Below are 18,609 nucleotides of genomic sequence, written 5' to 3'. Positions count from 1 at the left end.
ATCTCATTCCCATTGTCAATTGTGACCTGGTACCCTGTTTTTTGTCCAGGGTCAGCTTGACTTTTCACATTTCCTAAATAAATTATTTTATCAAACGGGGATTTAAAACAATTACCTAAAGAATACATAAATGAAATATGTTGACTGTCATTTAAAATATGTGCGTAGTTTTTATAGTTTTATCGATAAAGATTTATACTTATTTTCTTTTTCTTGATAGAATGCAACATAGAAAGAAATTTACATTTTTTGATTGTGTCAAAATAATAACATAAAAAAAATCACCATTTAACAACTGAAAAAAAAAATGACCGGGGGTCACAACCAGGAGTCACAGAGAAAAGCTATAGATATAACCCATAACATCAAAAGGGAAATTGCACCAAAACCGAGAGACAAAGTTTTAATTCCATCACAATGGAAATTGCACCACTATTCGTTATTAGTTCCCTACCGATGAAACTGGAGGGGACTATAGGTTTTCTTCTGAGTCTGTCCGTCCGTCCGTCTGTCCCTCTTCGTTTTCCGCACTTTTTTTTTCTAAACGCTTGCAGATATTGAGCTGATTTTTGGTATGTGAGTGTATCTTAATGAGTTACAGATCAAGTTTGCATTTCGTTCCGCTTCAATGATTTTTGGCGGAATTACGATCTTTTCAATTTTTCAGGGTTTTCCGCAATTATTTTCTAAACGCTTGCAGATATTGAGCTGATTTTTGGCATGTAATCTGGTTCCCGCTAAAAACTGAAAATGCCATAATTCCGACAAAAATCAATGAAACGGAACGAAATGCAAACTTGATCTAAAACTCATCAAGGTTAAGTCACATGCATTATGAATATATAATCCTTGAGTGCTCCATTAAAGCAGATTGAACCAAGTGTTTTCGCTGCAGATAACCATTATATTATGGGGCGGACTATGTAGCATTTGTTACTATTGCAATTAAACCTCCCTAGGAGCTACCTACAGAAATCTTATTTCAGTATCATATTGATAAGTCGATATTCTAGTGCATTTTATGTACTACAATGTATTGCTTTATGTGAATGACTGACTTAATGTGGTTGTGTAAAACAAATTGAGATGTCTCCTATACTGACCACTTATATGTAGCAATCATGAATGAAATCTGTTAAAGCATTTCTTAAGAATAATTTCATGCACCCAGAGAGGCATCAGTGCATATATATTCCCAATGGTCTAATAATTTTGGTATGCATGTCTTCTTTCACTTCAGAGAACTAGCATGACTTGTCTTAGTCGCACTATCATACTTTATCCTCTTGCATTAAAAATCCCTTTCTCTAAACTTTGTTAAACTTAGTTAATAGGAATCAAATTTATCCACAACTGTCAATTGCTTGCTTTATTAAAAAATACCAAAGATCAGCAGCGTATATGAGTATCGGCACTTTTAAAAATAGATGAAAATTTTACAAATACTACTCTAATATTACTGAGTAACAGAACAATCGTTTAAGAATAGAAAGAATAGGAAGGAAAAGACCCACTCCTCTTTTAACATTATAAAAAAAAAAATTACCAATTTTTCCAATTTCTCAAAACATGGGATAAATAGTTAATGATTTTTTTCTTATAAAGAGAAAGCCTTCTTCATATGCATTGCACGAGCAGTTTCACATATTACAAATAAACATGTTCAGCAGAGTGTGATATGATATAAAAACAACATGATAAGGTTCATTGTAAGACTGTATTTTTTGTTCTGATACATAATAACAACAAAATGAAAATATTCTTTAAAGAAGTATTTTTGCACAGGAGGAAAAGAAAATAAAAAAAACAAGCATTCTGAGAGTATTGCATTAGCAATACTAGTCCCCTACCGGCAAGTGTAATCTGGTTCCCGTTAAAAATTGAAAATGCCATAATTCCGTCAAAAATCAATGAAGCGGGACGAAATGCAAACTTGATCTATAACTCATCAAGGTAAAGTCACATGCCAAAAATCAGCTCAATATCTGAAAGCGTTTAGAAGAAAATTGCATAAAACCCTTAAAAATTGAAAAGGCCGTAATTCCGACAAAAATCAATGAAGAGAAACGAAATGCAAACTTGATCTGTAAATCATCAAGATACACTTACATACCAAAAATCAGCTCAATATCTGCAAGCGTTTAGAAGAAAAGTGCGGAAAACCAAGTGGGACAGACTGACAGACAGAGGGACAGACGGACAGACAGACAGACTCAGAGGTAACCTATAGTTCCCTCCGGTTTCACCGGTAGGGGACTAAAAAAACCATGTGAAGCGGCCTGTTTCCGCACCCGATGTGACACCCACACACGAGATTTAACAAGAAAAATTTAAAAACAAAATACTGTACATGTGGAGCGGCCGATTACCACCTCCGATATTACACTCTGTAGATTGTTTTTAAGAACAAACTTTAATAAAACATTTTACTAGTGGAGCGACCTGTTTCCGCACCCGATGTAACACTCACAAAAAAGATATACGGGAAAATTTTACAAAAAGATACTAAGATACATGTGGAGCGGCCCATTACCGCCTCCGATATTACACTCCATAAATTTTTCTTTTTTGAGGAAAAACAAAAAGATTTTTATAAAAATATTCTACATGTGGAGCGGCCTGTTTCGGCACCCGATGTAACACTCACACAGGAGATATACATGAAAATTTTACAAAAAGATACATATGGAGCGGCCCATTACCGCCTCCGATATTACACTCCATGGATTTTTTTTTTTTTTGAGGAAGAACAAACAGATTTTTAAAAAAAAATATTCTACAAGTGGAGTGGCCTGTTTCCACACCCGATGTAAAACTCACACAGGAGATATACATGACAATTTTACAAAAAGATACAAAAATACATGTGGAGCGGCCCATTAGCGCCTCCGACATTACACTCCATAGATTTTATTTTAAGAAGAACAACGCTGCCACTGCATTACGATACAACCTCATGATACAACTGCTCTTCTTCTTTGCCTCCTGTTCGAATCTAAAAAAAAAAAAAGAAATTAGGGGGGAAAATTATTACACAAAAATAAGAATACATTTCATTGTTTGTAATATGAATAAAGCGACATAAAATTTTTAACTGAACAGGAGCTTCGAGTTCATTAAGTTGTAAGACTAGAGACAAAGAGAAAGGATTAAATTGTCTGTAATAAATGTTATTCTCATCAGAGGTGTAATAAATATAATTTACTCACTGTGGATTCCTGAGTCAGGGCAGAGACATGACATCTTCTGGTGTCGGCAATTTCTGCGGACATAGTGTTGGCAACATCAGTGGTGCTGGTCAAAGAGTGTCCAAACTCTTCTAACTTTGGGACAGTTGGCTGGCATATCTGTGTTGCTTTTGGAGGTGTGTCTCCCACCAAGATGCTTCTTCATCTGACAGGCTTCCACGTCTTTTCCACTTGGGGAGATCTGACATCATGGCATTAAAGGCTCCCCTGCCTTTTTCTGGCATGGTGTTGATGCGAAGGGGTGAAGTATTGAAGGCTCTGGCCAACTCCGTAATGTCCAGCTGCTGGAAGGCTGCTCTTTGCAAGGACCATTCCTTGCAGGACATGAAGACCCTGTCCTCCTGCAGATGCAATTTGAAGCAGTGAGGGGACTTGTGGCTAGACAGCTGGATGGGCGAATGGAGTGCTAGAGCTCGATAGTCCCAAAGGTCGTCCATGTACTCTGTTGTGGGCTGGGGATGGTAGGCCGCTTGGATTTTTTATGGAGGGTATCTAGGGTCTTGATTGCCATCTTCCCTATGTGGAGAGATATTCGTGAAAACATCTGATCCACATCCTCGTGGGTATGGCCTGCCATCAAGAACGACCATTACAACCATATTTATCTACTGATACTTAATGCAGTTGTATATTATGTCAGTATACATGTTATTACAATATTTTGAAAATCCCTTTGAATGAGATTTTCTTACACTTTTTGACCAGTCTTTGGAAATGGTTATAAAAAAAACATATTTTCATGGAACCAAAATCCCAAGGAACCCCATCATGATGAAATTTTTGTTGTCCTTTGCTGAATTGTCTGCTTGAAGGTAGGGTGTTGGAGGCAACCGTGTTTGTTGCAATGAAAGGAATATTTAAAATCTTTATTTGACTGATATAATAAACAAAACCCTGTTGTAAAATTGATTACAGTAGGGAATGCCAGGCAAATTACAAAGCACATATATTATAAAACTATCATACTGAATAAATTATATTACAAAATTGAATGTGTAGGTACTATAAGTAGATATTATTAAAGAATAAAAGATCTGATTAAGTGCAAATGGTTTATAGTTTCTAGATGCATACCTGTGTAATGTCATCAAAGACTCTCAGCAAGCAATTCATTGTGATAGTCGAATCGCAGGAGAATTTGTCTGTCCATGTGAAGAAATATGAATTTCCCTGTCCATGGGCTAGGATTCCTGTGACGTGGGGATGGATCCGGATGAGGCTAACATCTCATTGTTAAAATAAATTTCAGTGGGAAAATAAAAAAAAATGCAATAGAAATACATTTCAACAAATTGAAAAGTAACCATTCCCTAAATTTACAAGGATGCTTTCAGAGGTCAGTGTTTGCTCACAATGTGTATTGTTTAAATGACTTTTTGAGCATGATTATCTTCAAGTTAAAACAATTAAGAGCATAAAAACGAAGCCATGAACAATGATGCAAACCTATTGGCATTTAAAACTGTACTTGATGAACATCAAATAAACTTACACAAATATTCTTTTTAATGTTTTACATCAATTTTCATTTTATCTATCCGTCATCTCCATGTTGCAGAATCCAGTACATGTAAGAGCCATTAGGGGTTAAAAAACCATTTTTGCAAGCCACCCACATAATAAAAACAAGAAGTCTGTGAGCCAATGCTCACTAATAATACACAATTCGGTTATGGACAAACACAGTGATAATCAGGAAATTGACATCGTATTTGTAAAAACTGAATCCCAACATATGGCATGCCTAAACAAAGATTGTGCTAAAATTTCAAGCACCTGCGATGAGTAGTTGCTGAGAAAACTACGACCAAAATTTGCTATGTATAGTACGGACGGACGCACGGATAAACAGGAAGTTGACATCGGATTTGTTCCAAAAATGAATCCCATTATATGGCATGCCTAAAAAAAGATTGTGCTAAAATTTGAAGCATCTGCAATGAGTAGTTGCTGAGAAAACTACGACCAAAGTTTGTTATGTGTGGTAGGGACAGACGTACGGATAAACAGGAAGTTGACATTGGATTCGTAAAAAAATTAATCCCACCATCTTGCATGCCTAAACAAAGAGTGAGTTAAAATTTCAAGCACCTGTGATGAGTAGTTGCTGAGAAAACTGCGACCAAAGTTTGTTACGGACAGACAGACAGACAGACACACAAGGGTAAAACAATATACCCCCCTCTCCTTCGGAGCGGGGGTATAATAATACAGAGAGAGCGAGAGGAATACCTTTCTTAACAGTTTGAAATGTTGTTTTACTATTAAGAAGTTCGTAAATTTTGGCGATGTTTCTATTAAACTTTTGCTCAGTTTCTTGAATCTTGTTCTCACAATTCATTACAATCTTCTTGTTTTCTCTTCTCTGTTCCCTACTCAAAGAATTAACCTGTCTTTTCAATTTATCTCTACCGTCTGCTGTAAAGTATTATCCTTACTTGGAGTATCAACATGTCTTTCCAAATGTTCTATCCTCTGACTTATCTAAACATCTACTATAAGAGATGCATAAGTAAGGGAAGCTGACGATTGAAAAGTAAAAGTCATCACGTTTATCATAAACCTTTGTTGTTAGAGAACCATTCAAGTCTTTTTCTAGTAAATGTTTTCTAGTACATATATGATTTGACCTTGTATAATTGAGAGGACTTTTATAGGCAGTGCCTGCTGTCCAATCATTTTATGAAAAAAACATTGTTTAAATTAAAATGAAGAAGAATATACTGATAAAACGTCAGAGTTACTCAAGCTGTAGAGAGTAAATTTGAAACAGAAATTAAAAGAAAGAAACCAATAACAAACATACATGTAAGAATTACCGGTAGTATAGTACATGCATAAAAAATACAATACAATCAATTAAAACTCTAAGAATAATTCTGTTTTTAATGATTTCATGATAAAAAAAAAAAAGAAAAAGAAATTCTCATGCCACTTGGAATTTATTGAATTTGTAAGTTTTGGAGTCTTTTCATCTCGGTTAAAGCTTCGGTTGGTGCTGTTTATTGAGGAAGGAGAGAAGTCCAGCGGGGCTAGTCTAGCAATTGATATCGCTATGAGTCATGAAAATGTTTATATATCGAAAAGCTTTTAGTAAGTGGTGCTATAATAAATCTAGCATTAAAATTTGCAGATTTGCCACAGCATACTGATAACGAAATCGATGTACAATAAGGATAAAGTGAACTTGCTGAAGAGAAAATATCAATAAATAGGTACTGTTTAAAAGTATGAAGTGATTTATTCTAGATTTTCTTAAATTACTAAAGCTGTTAAAAATAAAATTGTGCTTACCCTCCTAAACGTATTTTGGATTTTGCAGAAAGTATTTCTTCTTTCTATAAACCTATAATATAATTCCAGTAGAAAGTATTGAGATACATGTATATTATTCGAATTGATCAGCCAGGAGAAAAATCAATTTCCCGCGCTTGCGCGGGATTTCGTCTAGTGGAGAAAAAAAAAAATCGCCTCCAGCGGGGATCAAACTCCTAACCTTGCAGGAAAATATGGATTGGTATCCAATAAAAATCGATAAACTGAAATCATATTTAGAATCCTCAGAAAATACTCTCTAAAGTATGTAAACATAAGAGAAAAACGTTGAAAAACAAAAAGTTTAAAATTTCGACTTTTTGAATTCACTTCCGACACAGACGACGACAAATACTGAGTACATGTAAATGGTCATGAGGAATTTCTAGATCAGTAAAAAAAGTTACAATTTATAACGTGGGAACAATATTTACTTTTATTAGATATTTAATTATCCATGCGAATTCAGTAAGTAATAAATTATTAGGAATATTGCCTCAATTATATTTTCTATAATCTCTCTCTCTATCAAATATTGTTTGAAAGGATTTATGGTTTAAATTTTGAGGTTATTAGCGGGATCTGTATCTATTTGCTTCTTTGAGAACGAAGTAATGCGCAAGTGTGATGAAATTAATTTCAAATGTTTCAAACATTGGTTTATGATGCATTTATTAACCTAGCAGAAAAAAAATCAATTGATAGCCGCAATGTTTATGATTTAACAAGCAAATCATTATAATATAATGTAGTTAAGAAATTGTACAGATGCAAAGTAATTTAAGCACTTCAACATTTTCTCATTATGACATATTGATTAACTACCTTGTGCTTCGAGTCGAATTGTAGGCTCTTTGGCCTCGAAACTCGTTTGCCGCTTTCACTGCATGGATTTCATATATTAATCCTCTCTTCTGCTTTTCTTTCCCAAAGGGTCAGAAGGGCAGGTCGACCATCCATACCGAGCTGGACCTCCCGCCTAGTGACCCCGCCCTACCCCCGGGGGTCATGATTTTAAAAATTAAGAATCTACACTATCCCAGGATGCTTCCACATAAGTTTCAGCTTTTCTGGTCCAGAGGTTCTTGAGAAGAAGATTTTTTAATGACCCCACCCTATTTTTGTCTCTTCTTGATTATCACCCCTTGTAAGGGGACTTGGCCTTTATTTTAACAATTTAAACTCCCCTTTACCCAAGGATACTTTGTACCAAGTTTGATTAAAATTGGCCAGGTGGTTCTTGAGAAGAAGTTGAAAATGTGAAAAGTTTACAGGCGGGCGGACGGACGGACAGACAGACGGACGGACGGACAGCAGGTGATCAGAAAAGCTCACTTCAGCTCAGGTGAGCTAAAAATCTTCTCAAGAACCACTGGGCCAGAAAAGCTAAAACTTGTGTGAAAGCATCCTGGGGTAGTGTAGATTCTAAATTTTTCAAATCATGACCCCCGGGGGTAGGGCGGGGCCACAATAGGGAATCCAAGTTTTACATTGAAATATGTAGAAAAAAAATTACTCAAGAACCACAGTAAATTACAGGTCACAATGAGGGTATATAAGTGAAAAAAATATCAGTAGTGTACTTTTGACACATCATTACACTAAATGACGACGTTTACCATGCTGCTTTTTTCACTGATTGGACCATCAGTCCAACAGTTACATTGCCCAACACAAAATCGGTGTTGCAAAGAATCACCCCGAGGTTATGATTGCCGAGAAAATCTTTTGGATTACCTGTGTTCCTGCGTGTCCTTTTGTGAGGTGACCGACTCCGACATATTTGTGGAGATCGAACGTGCCACACACACGGTGGTGGTACCCACGGGACGGGTACAGTTTCTGAATTCAAGAATGGGGATCCTACCTTGTCAAAGTAAGATTTGCTTTTATTATCTTGTTAAATCTTTAAGAACAGCCTATAAAAAATGTGGCATTATTTGAAGTACAGTTATCATTGATCTGCCACTGCAGTTTCCGGATCAGGATACCCTTTTTGTATCGAATTTTATATATCAAGATGGAGATCATTATTGATATTGATCAATGAAAAAAATCAGCAATGTTTCATCTCTGTTAGTTTTCACACTTTTTTCTTGATAGAAGACTAGATAGTAATGTCTTAGAATAAGTATAATCACAGATCATTAAGATAAACGGAACCAACCTGGACACAGACACTACTAAGAAAAAGAAAGAAAGAAGCAACTCAGGTAAAAAGAAAGTGTTGATTATTAAGTTCCCCTTCCTTCTCATTTACAATGTACTAATTAAATTGGTATATTTTAACATTAAAAGCTGGGAGGTTCCTATTTAATGATTAATAGATAAATCAAGAATAAAGATTTTATTACCAAATTGGGATTTGAGTGATTACAGAAGATTGAAGCTTTTCTTGTGTTTGCCATAGCTGCTGTTTTTCTGTTTCACTAAAAGTGAAATATATGGAAATAACGAACAGTAATCAAGCTCAAAAGTCCATTATACAATACAAAATAGGAGCAGAGCAAACACGGACCTCCAAACATCAGAGGTGGGATCAGGTGCCATGGAGGAGTGAGCATCCCCTGCCGACCGGTCACACCCGCCGTGTGCTCCTTGTCATGATCGGGAAATAACGGAAAAATCCGTCGACAATTCAATGTGTAAATAATGGCCTAACAATTAGTATGAAAAACGTCAGTCAGCATTTGACTCAATGATAAATTGTATTTGCTGACAAGGTCATTGTATCGACAATAGAACTTACGAAATGATGACTTTAAACGAGACAGCTGATATTCTTGTTTCATCAACTTATTTGTCAATAATTTACCTCGTTTTAGAAATTGTACATACGTAGAGCATGCTCTTGCGTATCAAATCAACTCAGAGATATATACCCCGTATGCAGGTGATGAAGGTATATTGCTGCATAAGAAAGGGAAGTTGACGATTGAAAAGTTAAAGTCATCACGTTTATCATAAAGCTTGGTTGTTAGATTACCATTAACGTCTTTTTCAAGTAAAATATCCAAATATGAAACAGATGTGTCAGACTCTGTGGTATCTTTTATCTCAAGCTCACCAGGATATATCGTATCGACATAAGAATGAAAATAGCCATTGTTAATTGACAAAACGTCGTCGATATATCTAAATGTCGAGTTGAACGCCACAGCAAGTGTTTCCTTCTTTTCACGTACAAGATTTTGGACAAATTCTGCTTCATATGAATACAAAAAAAGGTCTGCTAACAACGGGGCGCAATTGGTACCCATAGCAATTCCAATAGATTGTTGGAAGACCTGGTCTCCAAAAACTACATAGATATTGTCAATCAGAAACTCAAGCATCTTTTTAATGTCAACTTCAGAGTATTTGTGTGTACAATCAGAATGTTTTTTAACAAAATAATTTTGCAAATGACCAATGACAAGGTAAGTATATTTACGAGTTCCATTTTTATTGAAAAAGCAGCTGTCAATGATATCAAAAAGCCTGGACTTTAATAAAAGAAAGCACCATGATATGAAGCATTCAAGGAGGGTTATATTAGGTTACACATCTGTTCTTCCATCTTTCATATTTCTGGTTTTAAGAAAAGCCCTGATCAGTGTAGTATTATAATCTCAATATCATATACATTCAGGTTTATATTGGTATATTTTGGTTCTTAATGACCCCCCTTTCTGAAAGAGAGGGTAGTATACTATTTTACCCATGTGCATCTGTCTGTCTATCTGTGTGTGTGTCTAGCTGTCCATTCGTAACAATTAATTTTATGGTCTTGATGTGCAAGTGCCATGTACTGTAGTGATCAGTCTGTCCGTCCATCTGTCTATCAGATATCATTTGTTTCGAATATACTTATTATTGGTTAAGGCTAATTCCAGATTCGGTTCATTATTCGTCCCTTTCTTCCTAATGTCCTTTTCTGAAAGTGAGACCCTTTGAGATGGTCTCCATCTAGTTAAAGTAAAAACCAATTATTTTATATACCTGTATGTCATAGATGTGCCTGCTGTTTTCACCAGTTATCTTGGTAAGTGATATCAAGATAAAAGCATTAAAGACGTAGTGTATCTAGTGTCCAAAGATCTAATTATGTTTCCCAAATTAAGAGGGTACATGTACATATTGTTTATACTCTTGTCTCTCATTATTATTTCATATTTTCATGTCTTTGGGTGTTTTCAAAGTGATCGAGATGAAATAGTTTAAATGTTTATATGTTGTATAGATGTGCAGAATGAATGCCATTTTGGATCTGTGCTGCATTTTCATTAGCTGAAATTGTAAAAGTGTTAATAGAAATGTACATGTATTGGCTTATTTAATGAGCTTGTAGGGAATGGGGCACTAAAAGGAAGTGGGAAAGCTACTTGGGAACATCTGTAACCATGCAAGGATTCTGTTACATTAGTACTATTTTTACCATGTTAACTAGTTTTTCTTCATTTGAATTAAATAAAAAGAAATCTCCAAATAAAACCATTATATATATTTTTTTTTAATTAACGAGACAAAATTGATAAGAGATCACTTCCAGGGATACATTTTAACCAGAAGTGACAAAAATACTGGAAACCTACCAAGTTTTTTCAATGAAAATTAATAAATGATTTTGATTAATTTTGATTTAATTATAAAAATGTTGCAAATCAAACGATTCTTGAAATGAATATTTTTTTAGGCATTGAAATTATTTTTAAAAGGAGACCGTGATTAATCTTTATTTTTTTTTAAATTTTGTTAGGTAAAAAAGAAATTGAGTTCTTGGAGACAAATTACATCAAATCACTGAAAGATCTTGACCAAAAAACACAATCCTTTAAATTCAAACAAAAAATATCTAATGAGAGAAAAATGAGCAGAAAAAGGGCCACTAGAAGGCTACAAGACTTAAAATCCGGAAATCGATTGATAGACCAGTGGGAGGCCTGAAACAGTCATCGTTTATGCAATTAAGTATTAATTTTTTTTTTATATTTTGTAGATTGCATGCATTTAACATGTGAAAAATGTCATGCATTTTGTATGAAAACATACCTTAGTCTAAGACAGTGTGAATTACTGTTCATTATACACTCACTTTGAAGAAGAGGGAGATAAACTGTTTTACACTTGTGTGTCTCTCTATGTGGTTTATGTTTGTCTATCTGTAACAAAATTGCAGTTTTCTTATCAACTGCTCTTCACAGATGCTTAAAATTTTAGCACACTCTGTTTTGACTAGTCCAAAATATCTGACATTTTCCAGGCTGTTTTTCACGATTTTGATATATTACATGCCACAAAACGTCGGATCTGGCGCCATTACGAAAACTGGAAATTCGCGGCCTCCAACTGGAGGCGCATTCTCGGCTTGATTTTCGACACTTGCGAACCGAATTAAATGCTGAATTCACAACTTATTCATAATACAATGCCTTTAGTACTAACCAACATCGGTTTTATGGGTTTGTTCATGAAATATACAGTCTGGTGAAAACATTTTATCAGACGGTCGAGTTTTCTTTTCATTTCGTGCATTTTGAAATCTTGCAAGACCTGTATGGAAATGTGGAGTGATATTTTCTTTTCATCGATATTGGTGAGTACTAGAAGCATTGAGATACTGATAAATTGTAAGTTCAGCATTTAATTCAGTTCGCAAGTATCGAAAATCAGCTCCGATTGGAGATGGTGAAATTAATGCATTTTCACTATATAATCAAAAGAGCCTCGACCTATCACCAGAACCCCTGACCCAGGGGCCATGAATTTCACAATTTTGAAAAAAGCACTCTTCCTCATCATTACTATGTACTTAGTTCATCGACTTAATACCCAGGAGCAGAGTGTGTGAAAACATTTATAACTGCATTCATAAGATCTATATACACAAACCCACTTAATGAGACTCAAAATTTACGAATAAATGAACCCCATGGAAAGGAGAACTTGATAATCATCTGACATGGATTGCAAAGTCTGCAGTCCCTCGACTTCCCTACTTTCTTCCCTCTGAATGATGGACGTCCTCCTCAGTCTGTTGTTCCACTCCACACATTCTGTTACACAATGTAAATCACCGACTTCCTGACTCCATGCCGTCTGAATGGGTACCTCACAATCAGGCTGTTTTGCCATCCCTCACAATCTGCTATATACTGCATACCCCCCTCTTCCTGAATTCCTCCACTCTGAACTGTGGACACCCGTAAGAGAATGTGCTTCCAACCTTTATTTTCAGCTAAAAGCTGAAGTCCCTCATCTCCCTGAAGTCCTTCTTCCTGAGGGCTGAAAGGTCAGTGGACTTCCTGGAGAAACACCACTAGGGGCGGTAGTGTAAGAGCTGGAAGGGCAGATGTAGAGAGCTCTAAGGACTGGAACGTTCCTACTGGGAGGTCAGTATCCAGTTCAGAACACGCTGGACTTCCTGGAAAAATACCGGGGGGGGGGGGGCAGATGTAGAGTGCTCCTCGCCCTCTTGAGGTCTGTATCCAGTTCAAGACAGGTTGGACTTCCTGAAGAAACACTACCGGGGGTAGTGCTGGAGGTACACGAAGTACCTCTTCTCCATGACGTTTTCCCTCCTCAATAGTGGACCATTCCTCCTTGGAGGTCTGAATCCAAATCAAGGTGGGCTCTACATCCTGGAGAAACACTACCGGAGGCAGTGCTAGAGGTGGATACACAGAGTATTTCATTTCCATGACGTCTTCCCTCCTCAATAGTGGATCGTTCCTCTTTGGAGGCCTGAATCCAAATCAAGGTGGGGGAAATTCCTGGAGAAACGCCACTGGGGACAGTGATGGAGGCAACTCTGTTGGCCTGTGCTCCAAACCTTTCGCTACCAGCTGGCATTCCTCGGGTTCCTCATGTCCTCCTTCCTGAGTGGTAGACCATTCCTCATCATAGGACTCTACCAAAGTCAGGGATGGCTGGACGTCCTGGATGAACACTCGTGGGGGCAGAGGGGCAGGTTCACAAACATCTTCTTCACATCTCTCATCCACTAAAAATAAAATCCAAATTTGTCATCGTCACAAGTGTAAAATCTTTTTAATACTTGACTTAAATGTTCTACCGTAAAATCTTTTCATTACTTGAATTAATTGTGTCCTCTCATTTGTTGACTATAATATTTAAACTCTATACCTCTGTCTGTTTGTCTGTCTGGTGCATTACTCTGGTCTCCTCCATGGATACGGAAGCAGCTATACTGGAGGTCTGCCAAACCAGAGGCTTCTCCATACTCTCAACGAATACACGTGGCTGTCGCACCAACTCAAGCTGAAATAATGCAAAACATTTTAATTAGGTTTTATTCATTAAAAACACGTCCTTTGAATCATACATGTATAATATGGTCCATGTTTGTGATGGTACACATTATTGTCCTGTACATATTGTCATTGACCACACTATGCACCTAACCTCACTACACATATTGTCATCCATTGGCACATTTGTTGCCAGGTGAAAAATTATATATAATGAATGGTGTTGCTGGAAATAAAATGTACCTATGTATCCTCACTGCACATATCGTCACCCACAGTTGTGGTTGCTTAAGGATCTTCTTTGTAGTTTGATGAAGTAATTGAAGTGTAAATCACACAGACTTATCACATAACAATAAATGTTTCTAAAACACTTATGCCCCCCCCCCGTCTCCATATGAGTGAAAAATTCTTGAGAGGGACGTTAAACAACATACAAAGCTTATGCCCCCCCCCCCCCAACAAAACTTGACCAAGATATTCTTATGATAAATCTATATACCAAATTCCATTTCAGTATGTGCAACCTTTGCAAAGAAAATGAACGGAAACTGTTGGAGGACCAACAAACAGAACCAACCGACTGACAGTAGCAAAGCAATATGCCCTTTCCTCTTCGAAGGGGGGCATAAAAATATATGTAGGCATATTTCATGAAGCCCAATATAGTGCAGTCTGAGTTTCTCCATTTACATTGAATTATGTGACTTTACTTAAGAAATGGACAAACTTGTTTCAGTGAACATGGGTGTGAACAACATTATCTCTGCAGACATATTCCATGCAACCCATTTAGGGCATCATGGTTAGTATGTCTGCAGAGCTTATGTTGTTCATAACACCCTGTTCACTGAAACAAGCTAGGTTGATTATTACTTATTTTTGCATTCTGTAATGTTGTCAAGAATGTTACAACCGGATAAGGACAGGGCTGCTTGTATACACTGGGTAAAAAAAATTATGCCAATAAAATCAGCAAATCTAATTAATCCACCTTATTTTCAATAAAGCATATTTACATACAATGACAGACAATGGACAAATGTTAATCAGAAAAGCTCTCATCTTGGGCTGAGGTGAACTAAAATGCAAGATTCAATAGTAAAGCAAAGTTAAAGCTTTTAGATATTCAGGATTTAAAATAAAAATTTTGCTATTCTGTCCAACAGTGATATTTTACTCTAAAACTGAAAAAAGGGTTTTTTAGACTACAATTTCATTTAAATCAATATAATTTAGTCAAACATATTATAAAAGAATTTTTTTGTGACTGCATAGTGGCATATGTGTAGGGTGTTGGGGGAGGGGGGGGGGGTAATAAATACAGGGATCGCAGACATTTTTTTCTCCAGTTCCCCCCTTTTTTTTTTACATCAAGTTTTTTAACATTGAGTTGCAACGGTACATGAGAACAAAACGTTTTTTTTTTGGGGGGGGGGGGGATTTTTATTTTCAGACAAATTCACATCAATTTGTACCTTTATGATCTTCATGCTCCACATCATTTCCTGTGACTCCTTGACGTGCTCACTACATCTCTTGAATATCTTCTCAGTGCTGTAACAACAACAAAACAAAGTTTGTATCAAAGTCTGAACTTATACTGTAGAAAATACTCTACAGTTGAACTTTGATGTCTGGAACTTTAATATCTCGAACATCACGCATATGTTGAATTGAGGTGAAAATTCCAGCTACTATTTCTTCAAGTATTTTAACCTCGATGTGATATCCGTGGATATGTCGATAGTTTTTTTTTCAGTGCCATGGAGTTCAAAATAACGAGGTTTGACTTGATAATGGTTACATATATAGAGGTTTTGCAAGAAATCAGAAGAAACGGAGCAAAAACAATACATTTAATACCTCCTTAAAGATTATTTCATACAAATGCACATTTTGAATGTCAATTTTTCTTTTTTCAAAGCATCTCTTTCAAAGCATGATTAAAATTTTCAAAACGTTTGAAAGTGATGTACACTAGAACAAAAACAAAACAAAGTTTATGTCAAAGTCCTAACTTATACTGTAGGAAATATTCTACAGTTGAACTTTGGTACCTGAAACATTCAGATCTCAAAAACCTTGCGTAAACCTACTTTTTTACAACGGAGTTATAATTCCTCGGAATCACAATTTCTGTTCAATCCATGAGTAGAAAATTACTTGGAATTCTCTAATTGTCATTACCTGTCCTTAGAGATTTTCAACCCTTATCATGCTTATTCCGGCAAATGCCGCGATCGTATACTTTGTACGCAAGTGCTGATCACGGCATAAGTCGTTTTTTTGTACATCTGTTCCCAGAGACTATTGCATAGATTTGTATGAAAATTTGTACACTTATTATTTACCATATGAAGATGTGCACCTGGTATTTTCAACATTATTTGATAATTTTTCTGCATTTTACAGGTGTTTTTTTTTTCATTTTTATTGACTTAGTCATTTTGGGTTCATGTCTAAGGTTTGAGGCATAGAATCTAGAACATCTGTACAAAAATGTGAACCACAGCTTAAAACTACTCATTAGAACTAAAAAAAAATCACAAAATATTAAAAACAGTTTTCACATTACACAGCAGATAGTGTAAATCTATTTGTCCCTTTGGAGTAATGATCGGACATGCATCCAGTTAAAGATTAATTAATGAGTTCAGTGTTGGAAGCTGTTATGGTATCTCTGATCAAGCAGGTCTTATCTATATCTCCTGGGAATTGGGCAGAAAGATATAAAGATCTCTGTTGTCTAAGCCTCTTAATTGTAATTTATGTCTGTCAAAATACATAGTTACTGAAACCAGCCTTTTATTTTTAAAATGAGTTTGATATAAAGGTATTAAGATCAATTTGACTTTGTATAATTAATTATATTTTTTTTTCAACAATCAATTTGCAGAGTGTCATGTCTCACAAAGATGACAGATAGTTGCAAACTATTTTTTTTCAATGTAATAAAAAAAACACTGTAATTATTAATATTGATGTTTTATTAGGCTGCACATTAGTTTCATTCATTAAAAAAAAATATAATGAGTAATTAAATTCTCACTCTAAATGTTTAAGCAAATTGTGAACACCTCTCACATCTAGAAAACATTAGTGATTTGGTATCTTCTCTGAAAAACCCAGCTGGGGGTATTTGTCCCTTTTGGACAGTTCTTTTTTTTGACACACGGACAGTTCTCTCCCTTGCTGAATTTGTGGCTTCAAAAAATGTGGACAATCTATCCCTATCAACTTGACTGTAAGACTTCCCTGACGCAAGAAAATTTTGAACCTCGCTTTCATTGTTGGTTATGATTTGGTTTATTTTGTTTGTGTTTTCGTGTGTTTGCTTGATTTTTTGTTTGCGTTTCTGCTCACTAGGCAGTTTTTCTGTTAAGTTGTACCTATCAGAAACAACTGATTTCAAGTTTGTTTGAAACTTTTTTTCAGAGATTGGTTCCAAGACATTCAATATTTTGTTGACCCCTGTACTGTTTTTATTTTCAATTTCATTTGCAAGTTCATTAGACATTTGCACGATGTTTTCAGTTGATTCTGTGGTGGACTTGTGAAGTACTGAATAATTTATCAGTTTTGTATTTTTACATGGAGAACAGTCATATATTGTATGACGAAGTTTTTCTTTGTGTGAGAGGGAATCCCATTGTTGCAAAGAAAACTGCATAAGGAAGTCTTTTTTCTGTCCACTTTTGTTACTGTTTTTCCAGTATTTTGGTTGTGTTAAGTAGTTTTGCACGCGTGGTAACTGGCGTACAAATTTATCATAAGGCAAGTGCATCTTGGAATATTTGTTCATAACACTATTATAAAAGCTATATCTAAATGTTGCTGACTTTGAAGACTTAACATTTACAATAGCACTATTATCATTTTCCTTTGATGACCACCATTGAATGCATTCTGGATCTTTTGTACAACGACCAATTATAACTTTCGCAAAGTTACAGAAATTCATGATGACTCTCTCTGTATTGTCAAATACCCCAAATGTTAGAAAATTTCTTTCTTGATCTTCTTACTTACATTTTTTCAATGTTTTTGATTTTAACTATTTCAAGGTCAGCTTCAGGATATTGCACATCTGCCATGATTGTTCTTAAATTAATCTCCAAAAAATATTTTAAAATTATTTTGATTTTTGAACATTTTCCAAAAGTTGGAAGCATTCATTTATCGAGTTGTTCTTTTTTGGGGGGTTAAAAACACTACCGAAACATTTTTTTATTATGATAATAATTTACTTTTTTTTCCCTCTCATCTTCCAAGTGTTGTTTATCAGCAAAAATATTGATTGAAAAAAAAAGATATGATCTGAATTTTGATCACTTTTCTTCATTTTCTTGCAATCTCAGTGACTTTTATTGTCATAGCCTGTACAAGCATTTTGTATAGAGATTAACTTCATTGATTTTTTGTTAATTTTTATATATTGACAAAATTATGCTTAATTGAATAAACAAATTCCTGGTTCATATCTTTTGTCATTTATCTTTGATTATTCAAAAATTTTTTTTGAATATATGTGACTTGCAGCTTGAGTTTTATGTACACGTATGATTCTTTTATGCAATATGAGTGGTGGATCCAAGGTTTAATTTTACCAACACTTCCATGAATCGTGCCAAATTAAAGCCTTTGGGGAAAACAAAGACAACAATGTAACTTTATTTCGTTTATTCATTGAAATGTATGAGAAAAAAATCGATGGTCTTTGGTAATAAAGCCTGGAAACGCCCACTAAGGCCCCTTCATAGCAGTGCTTGAAATAATAGAGTATAGCCAAATCT

The sequence above is a fragment of the Saccostrea echinata genome, unplaced genomic scaffold (genome assembly GCF_033153115.1).
Source record: "Saccostrea echinata isolate AGI-Se365-2 ecotype Australia unplaced genomic scaffold, CSIRO_AGI_Sech_v1 ptg000005l, whole genome shotgun sequence".
In the NCBI taxonomy this organism is placed as follows: Eukaryota; Metazoa; Mollusca; class Bivalvia; order Ostreida; family Ostreidae; genus Saccostrea; species Saccostrea echinata.
This window is presented reverse-complemented; position numbering follows the sequence as displayed.